Genomic DNA, 5604 nt, shown 5'->3' with positions numbered 1-5604 from the left:
GGCTGGCCTTTCCGGCGTGCCCGTGGAGAACGTTATAAACTCTGCCCCGCCACCGCCAGAGTCATCTTCAACCTTTGATCGGAGCTCCTCGCCATTGAGACAGCCTCCGCAAGACTCCCAGGATTTTGCTTTTGCCACGACTTAGTTCTCTCCAGTGCCCACGCTTTCCTCCCACATTGCAATCCTCGCGAGCTCCTTGCGTCTGAAGTTTGGTGCTTCAACATCAACATGCGCGGGGACGCCGGCGAGCAGCCGCCGAAGGAGGAGGACGACGGCGGGTTCCCCATGAACTCGCCGGATATTCCTGGTACGTTTTCACTTCTGTTGTAGCTCTTAAGTAGCTGCGATCCTGCGACCTTCCTCTCTTCCCTTGTTTGTTCTCATGCGATGCGGGCGGTGTCTCAAGAAACCAAGAAACTGTGATTTTGGTTTCAAGATTCTTCGGGAGGGAGCGGCGGAGAGATTGGGGCGGGAGGGATGAGCGGCGTCCGCCGAGGCAGGACTGTCGGTGAGTCCCGTCTGGTCTTGATTCTTGAACAACAGAACAATACGGTTTCTTGGGATCAAAACCACGTTTCTCTCTGTTCATGGAACGAAGGTTTTCCAGGAGGGATTGGTGGCGGTGGCGACCGCCCAGGAGAGACCGGTGTACGATCGAGAGGCGGCGAGCTCCGAGCGGGAGGGATCGGCGGCGTCCACCATGACACTGTTGGTGAGGTTTCTTGTCGCGTTCTTGAAAGGGAAAACTTTCTTGATGTGCAGGCTTCTCACGACATTCTTCTCTCTGTTCTTGGATGGGATTCAAGGTTCAGGTGGGAGCGGCGCCGGCGACCGACCAGGAGGGAGCGATGGTCCAGGAGGGAGCGGCAGCGCTCCGCCTTCTCCCGGGATGCACGGGAGCGGCCGGGATGTCCAGCGGCATCTGCCGTCGACGGCCGCACCCACACCGGATGCGATCGAGGTCTGTTCCCGAATTTAATCAGGCCGCTTCTTCTGAACCTGTGACTTTTGTCTCTCAGTTAGCCTTCCATTGAAACAGATTTGAGCCTGCCTGTTCTTGTATTGCTAGCTAGCGCTTCTTCTACCCTGTGACTTTTCTCTCTCAATTAGCCATCGAAACAGATTTGAATGTGCCACTTCTTGCATTGCTGCCTAGCAGGACGATGACGAGCCGGCCGGCACCCCCCAGCAGCTGCCAGCAGCCCCGGTGTCACGCTACCCTACGGTGGAACTTGCCACTCCAGACCATGACGTCTCTCCGACAGCGCCTGTGTGGAGCTGTCCAATCTGCAACTCCGTCGACATCTTCCTCGGACATGCGGTTACTTGGAAGACCCCCAGGACTCCGAGGCTTCCCCGATGTTGGCAGTGTGATAGGAAGGTGATGATCCTCGACGCGGGGCCGCTCGAAGATGACAATGACGTGGTGTGTTTCCAGTGCGCTATGGCATGGAACATGTGTGACCGGTGTAATGACATCAGGCTCGGGATCACCCCAACTGGGCGCAAGCGGAAGCGCCACTGATCGGTGATCGCCTGCTCCTCGATCGCGGAGCAAAGCAGTACCATGATCGATGTTGATTGAATGTCGCGAAAAACAAAAAACTATGTATGGATTGAATTCTCTTGAACATTTGACAAGTACAATCACTGGTACAGTGTTGACTGCAGGATTGACAATGTTTGGACTTCATTCAAAAAACAAAAAGCCGTCTCTTGGCAAGCAACAACATAAACATATTTTGTGTCCAAAAAAAAACATAAACATATTCGTCCAATTTAAATTTTGATATCCGAATGAATTTCAGGTAGCATTGTAGTACTAGCTAGTTTATGTGTACATCAAAATGAAATCAACACATATTGCATCCCCGCACCAACTCCAATCAATTTAATTCTACAACTTACTACTCCTACAACCTAGCTATAAACTCGCAAAATTTTAACTGCCATGATGGCACAATGTTGTGTGTTATGGTGCACAGGCAATGCAGCTTGCTGCACAACACTTGTCAATAACAGGAGCAAATGAGGATAGCCTTCCATCTACACACATCAGCTCCTCTGATTAAACGAAACCACACTACATCATCAGGAGGAGATGCAATTACAGGGATTCCACAGACAATGGTATCCCTTCTGATCTTACTCATCGACTCCTCGAGCTTCGCTTCGAGCTGGGCCTCGCCGATCGACTGGGCACCAGGATCAACTGCTGCAGGACCTCCAACAGCAGCCTGATGATCCTGTCAAGCTGCCTTCAAACACCTGCGTCATCTCCATGATCTGGTGGAACATGAACACTCTGGCCAACGAGTACGACATCCATTACATCGGGTTGGAAAGAGTTCGCAACTCATTCAACAGTCTGATCTGAATCTGTCATTGGTAAGGCCAGAAGAACACGTTTCAGCATTAGTATCCAGTTCTGAAGCAAGCATGTCACCGCATCCTTGCATTCAATTTGGACGTTCGCAACCCTCCGCCCTGCCTCTTGCAGCTCGTAGAGGTCAAGATCCTCCCTCGGCTTTGGTTGGGGCATCCTGAAGCTTTTCTTGCCAAACAAAGCAAGAAAGCAAAGTCCCCCATCTGATCTCCTGGATCATCCTCCCTGAACATAAACTCTGCCAATGGCAGTTCATCAGCTGAGGAGAGCTCACATGCCACTTTCTCATTCGATTTGCCTACATCCTCACTGGTGATGTATCTGAAAGAAAAAAAGGCACGCCTGATGAGAATTCATGAAATTTGGAGATTGACACAGTAGATACATTCTTCTTCAGGCAGACACAAAAAATGAAATCTTTTTATATAATCACTATATAAACTAAACTGCAATTTACAACCACTATCTACACATCTACAGAGAATACATATAGCTAACAAAGATGTTTTACTGAACTGTGAAGAAGCAGGTGTGTTGCCACAAGAAGAGAAAGAAATAGCTAAGATAATGATAATAGTTACTAGTATATATTGTATTTTTAGCACACATCAGATCTGCATTTTTTTTCCTTTCATCCTTTTATTTACTTTCAGTTCTCTGTTTCCTTTTTGTTTTCCTTTTCTCCCAAAACAGTAAGGTGCAATAAACTAACATCTACTTTGCTTAGCCAGTGGCCTCACAGTGGATAGCAGGTGGGGAGGCCATGGAATAGGGCACGCCCACCGTAGCGGTTGAGACGTTTGAGAGCCATCTTCTTGGACGGCCTTTTCTGCCGATCCTTGACGGTGCAATCCACTCCCAGCCTGAACACGGCTGTCATCTACTTCATGTATCGCGCTTGATCAGGGATGCCCTTGTCCACGTACGGCAATCTTGAACGTTTTCAGATGGTTTGCCATCAGTTCATCGCATTTCTCACGTGCCCCAGCTGCCAATTGTCCATTGGCCACCTGTCCGGTGATGAGCTCCAGCAGGGAGCAGCACCACCCCAAAGCTGTAAACGTCTACCTTTTCCGTCACCTGGCTTGCCGCGATTAATATCAGTACTAGTTAGAAGGAATAAGTTACTAGTTAAGACAGAATTGCGTGATTGCCGCTGGTTCATGATTGGCGCAGTACCAGATTCTGCAAGTAAGCAATCAGTTAAAACCAGTACAAGTTAGAAGACCAAGCTAGTTAAGAAAGAACTCCATTACGATTGTGTGCAACAATCGCCCAACATCCCTGGAGCAGCATAACCAAAGTTACCAAGAGACAGGTCCTTGATTGGCAACGGTTGGTTGAGCCGGGCCATATTCATGGTTGCAGTGCCAAAACTGGCTATATCAGGGCCTTGAAATTCTGATGAAGCAAGATGTTGTGCTGGGCAATCGGCTTATTGCAGCCGTGGTGCAAGTGGCAGATCCCTTTGTCCACCCCGATGGCAATGCCCATCTTTTCCCCCTCCTGCTGATGCAGCCAGTAGTCAAGGCTGCCATTCACCTGGAACCTGCAGACGAACAGTCATTGCTTCATCCCTCTCGACTAGACTTTGATATGTTGGCGTGACAGGATCATCTCTGACTTGATGTTAATAGGACATCTCCTCTGCCAGACCTTCATGTCAACCTGCAGACGCATTATAGTATATTAGTCTGACAGCCAAATGTTGGTAATTCGAGCCAAAAAGTAATTAGTTTGACTGCCAAATGTTGACAGCAAACGACAGAGATGGGTCAATCTGAAGAATTTTTGTGCCTTTTGAATAGTACAGTACAGGATGTTCTTCAGTTACGAGTGACAATGAGACCATGCTAACTTTGGTGGCGTGCAGTTCTTTTTGCATCAACGGTAGTCAGAAGGGGCTGTTCAATTCAGGGACTGTTGAGGTATCTCCCGTGCGGTGGACCATGTCTCCGGCCGGCGATCACCGGCGGCAATGACATCAAATCAGTTGATGGGAAACGTAGAGGGGGATGAGAGAAGCATGTGGGCGAAAGGAATTTTTTTAAGGGGGGAAGAGATGCACGAAACGAATTTGTTTGACTGACTGTGGGTTACCGGCGGTGGAGACCGAGGCGGTCCGGGTCGGAGAAGCACTACGGGGCACGGGAGCTGAGCTCGACTAGTCGTGGTGCCGTCCGGTCAACGCCGCCGCCGCATCGGCCGTAACCTTCGAAACAACCCGCAGGGACGGCGTCTCCGGCCGGATCCACGCGCCGCCGGACAGTGTGGACGGGCGGCGTGGGGAATGGAAGACGAGAGAGTTTTTTTTTTTTTTTTTAAGGAACGGAAGACTTTTTGTTTGAGGGACTGAAGACGAGAGAGTCAGGCTGCAGACCTGCCCAACGGGCCGGCACGGCCCGGACACAGGCCGCGTTCAGCGCCTGCAAACGCCATCTCTCCTGGACCGGCCCATTTAGATGGCTCACCGTTTACTTTCGGGAGGATAAACAAAAAATAAAACGAAAGAAATTCGCGATACTAAAAGGTCGTGAATTAAAAACTGTCTACGGATTTTCTAAAAAATGTTTACGAATTCAAAAAAAAAAGTGCTCCCTCCGTTCCTAAATATAAGTCTTTTTAGACATTTCAAATGGACTACAACATACGGATGTATATAGACATATTTTAGAATATAGATTCACTCATTTTACTTCATATGTACTCACGTGTTGGAATATCTAGAAAGACTAATATTTAGGAATGGAGGGAGTACATCAGTTTGAAAAAATTTCATCGAACTTGAAAAAAGTTCATCGATTTGAAAAAAGCTTCATTAAATTTGAAAAAAACTTCATCAATTTTTTAAAAAGTTCTTAAAAATGTGCAAAAAAAGTTCATGGATATGACGTTTTTGTACAAATTTAAATAAATTTCATCTAAAAAAGGAAAAAGGAACGGAAATGTTAACGCCCACACGTGTGGGCGTTTGCACATCGCCCACACGCCTCCATCACCACTCATTTTGCCACGTATGAATAGATGACATCAGCATAATTTTTTTGGGTTTTCGGCTTAAAAATGTTTTATCTCCTAAATAAAAAAGCGAACTAAAAATCCGTTTTCACCATTAAATCCGTCTCGACGAGATCTTCAAAACTAGACCCCATGTTGATATGTTTCGACGAATATTTTTTTTTGCTAGAAGTTGCCACGATGTTTACACTGCAGTTGTC

The 5604-nt window shown here is 47.8% G+C and overlaps 1 long non-coding RNA gene across 1 annotated transcript; it reads right to left on the bottom strand.

Annotated features, from left to right (window-relative positions):
- Positions 1 to 1755: 1755 nt before the first annotated feature.
- Positions 1756 to 4692, bottom strand: LOC123089834 (uncharacterized). The gene is made up of 3 exons (XR_006442386.1): positions 4487 to 4692; positions 3127 to 4054; positions 1756 to 2707 (listed from the first exon to the last, which is right to left on the bottom strand). It is a non-coding gene; the product is annotated as an uncharacterized lncRNA (long non-coding RNA).
- Positions 4693 to 5604: the final 912 nt, after the last annotated feature.

Source organism: Triticum aestivum, chromosome 4B (assembly GCF_018294505.1).
Source record: "Triticum aestivum cultivar Chinese Spring chromosome 4B, IWGSC CS RefSeq v2.1, whole genome shotgun sequence".
Lineage (NCBI taxonomy): Eukaryota > Viridiplantae > Streptophyta > Magnoliopsida > Poales > Poaceae > Triticum > Triticum aestivum.
Note: the sequence above shows the minus strand (reverse complement) of the source record. Positions and strands in the feature narration are given on the sequence as shown.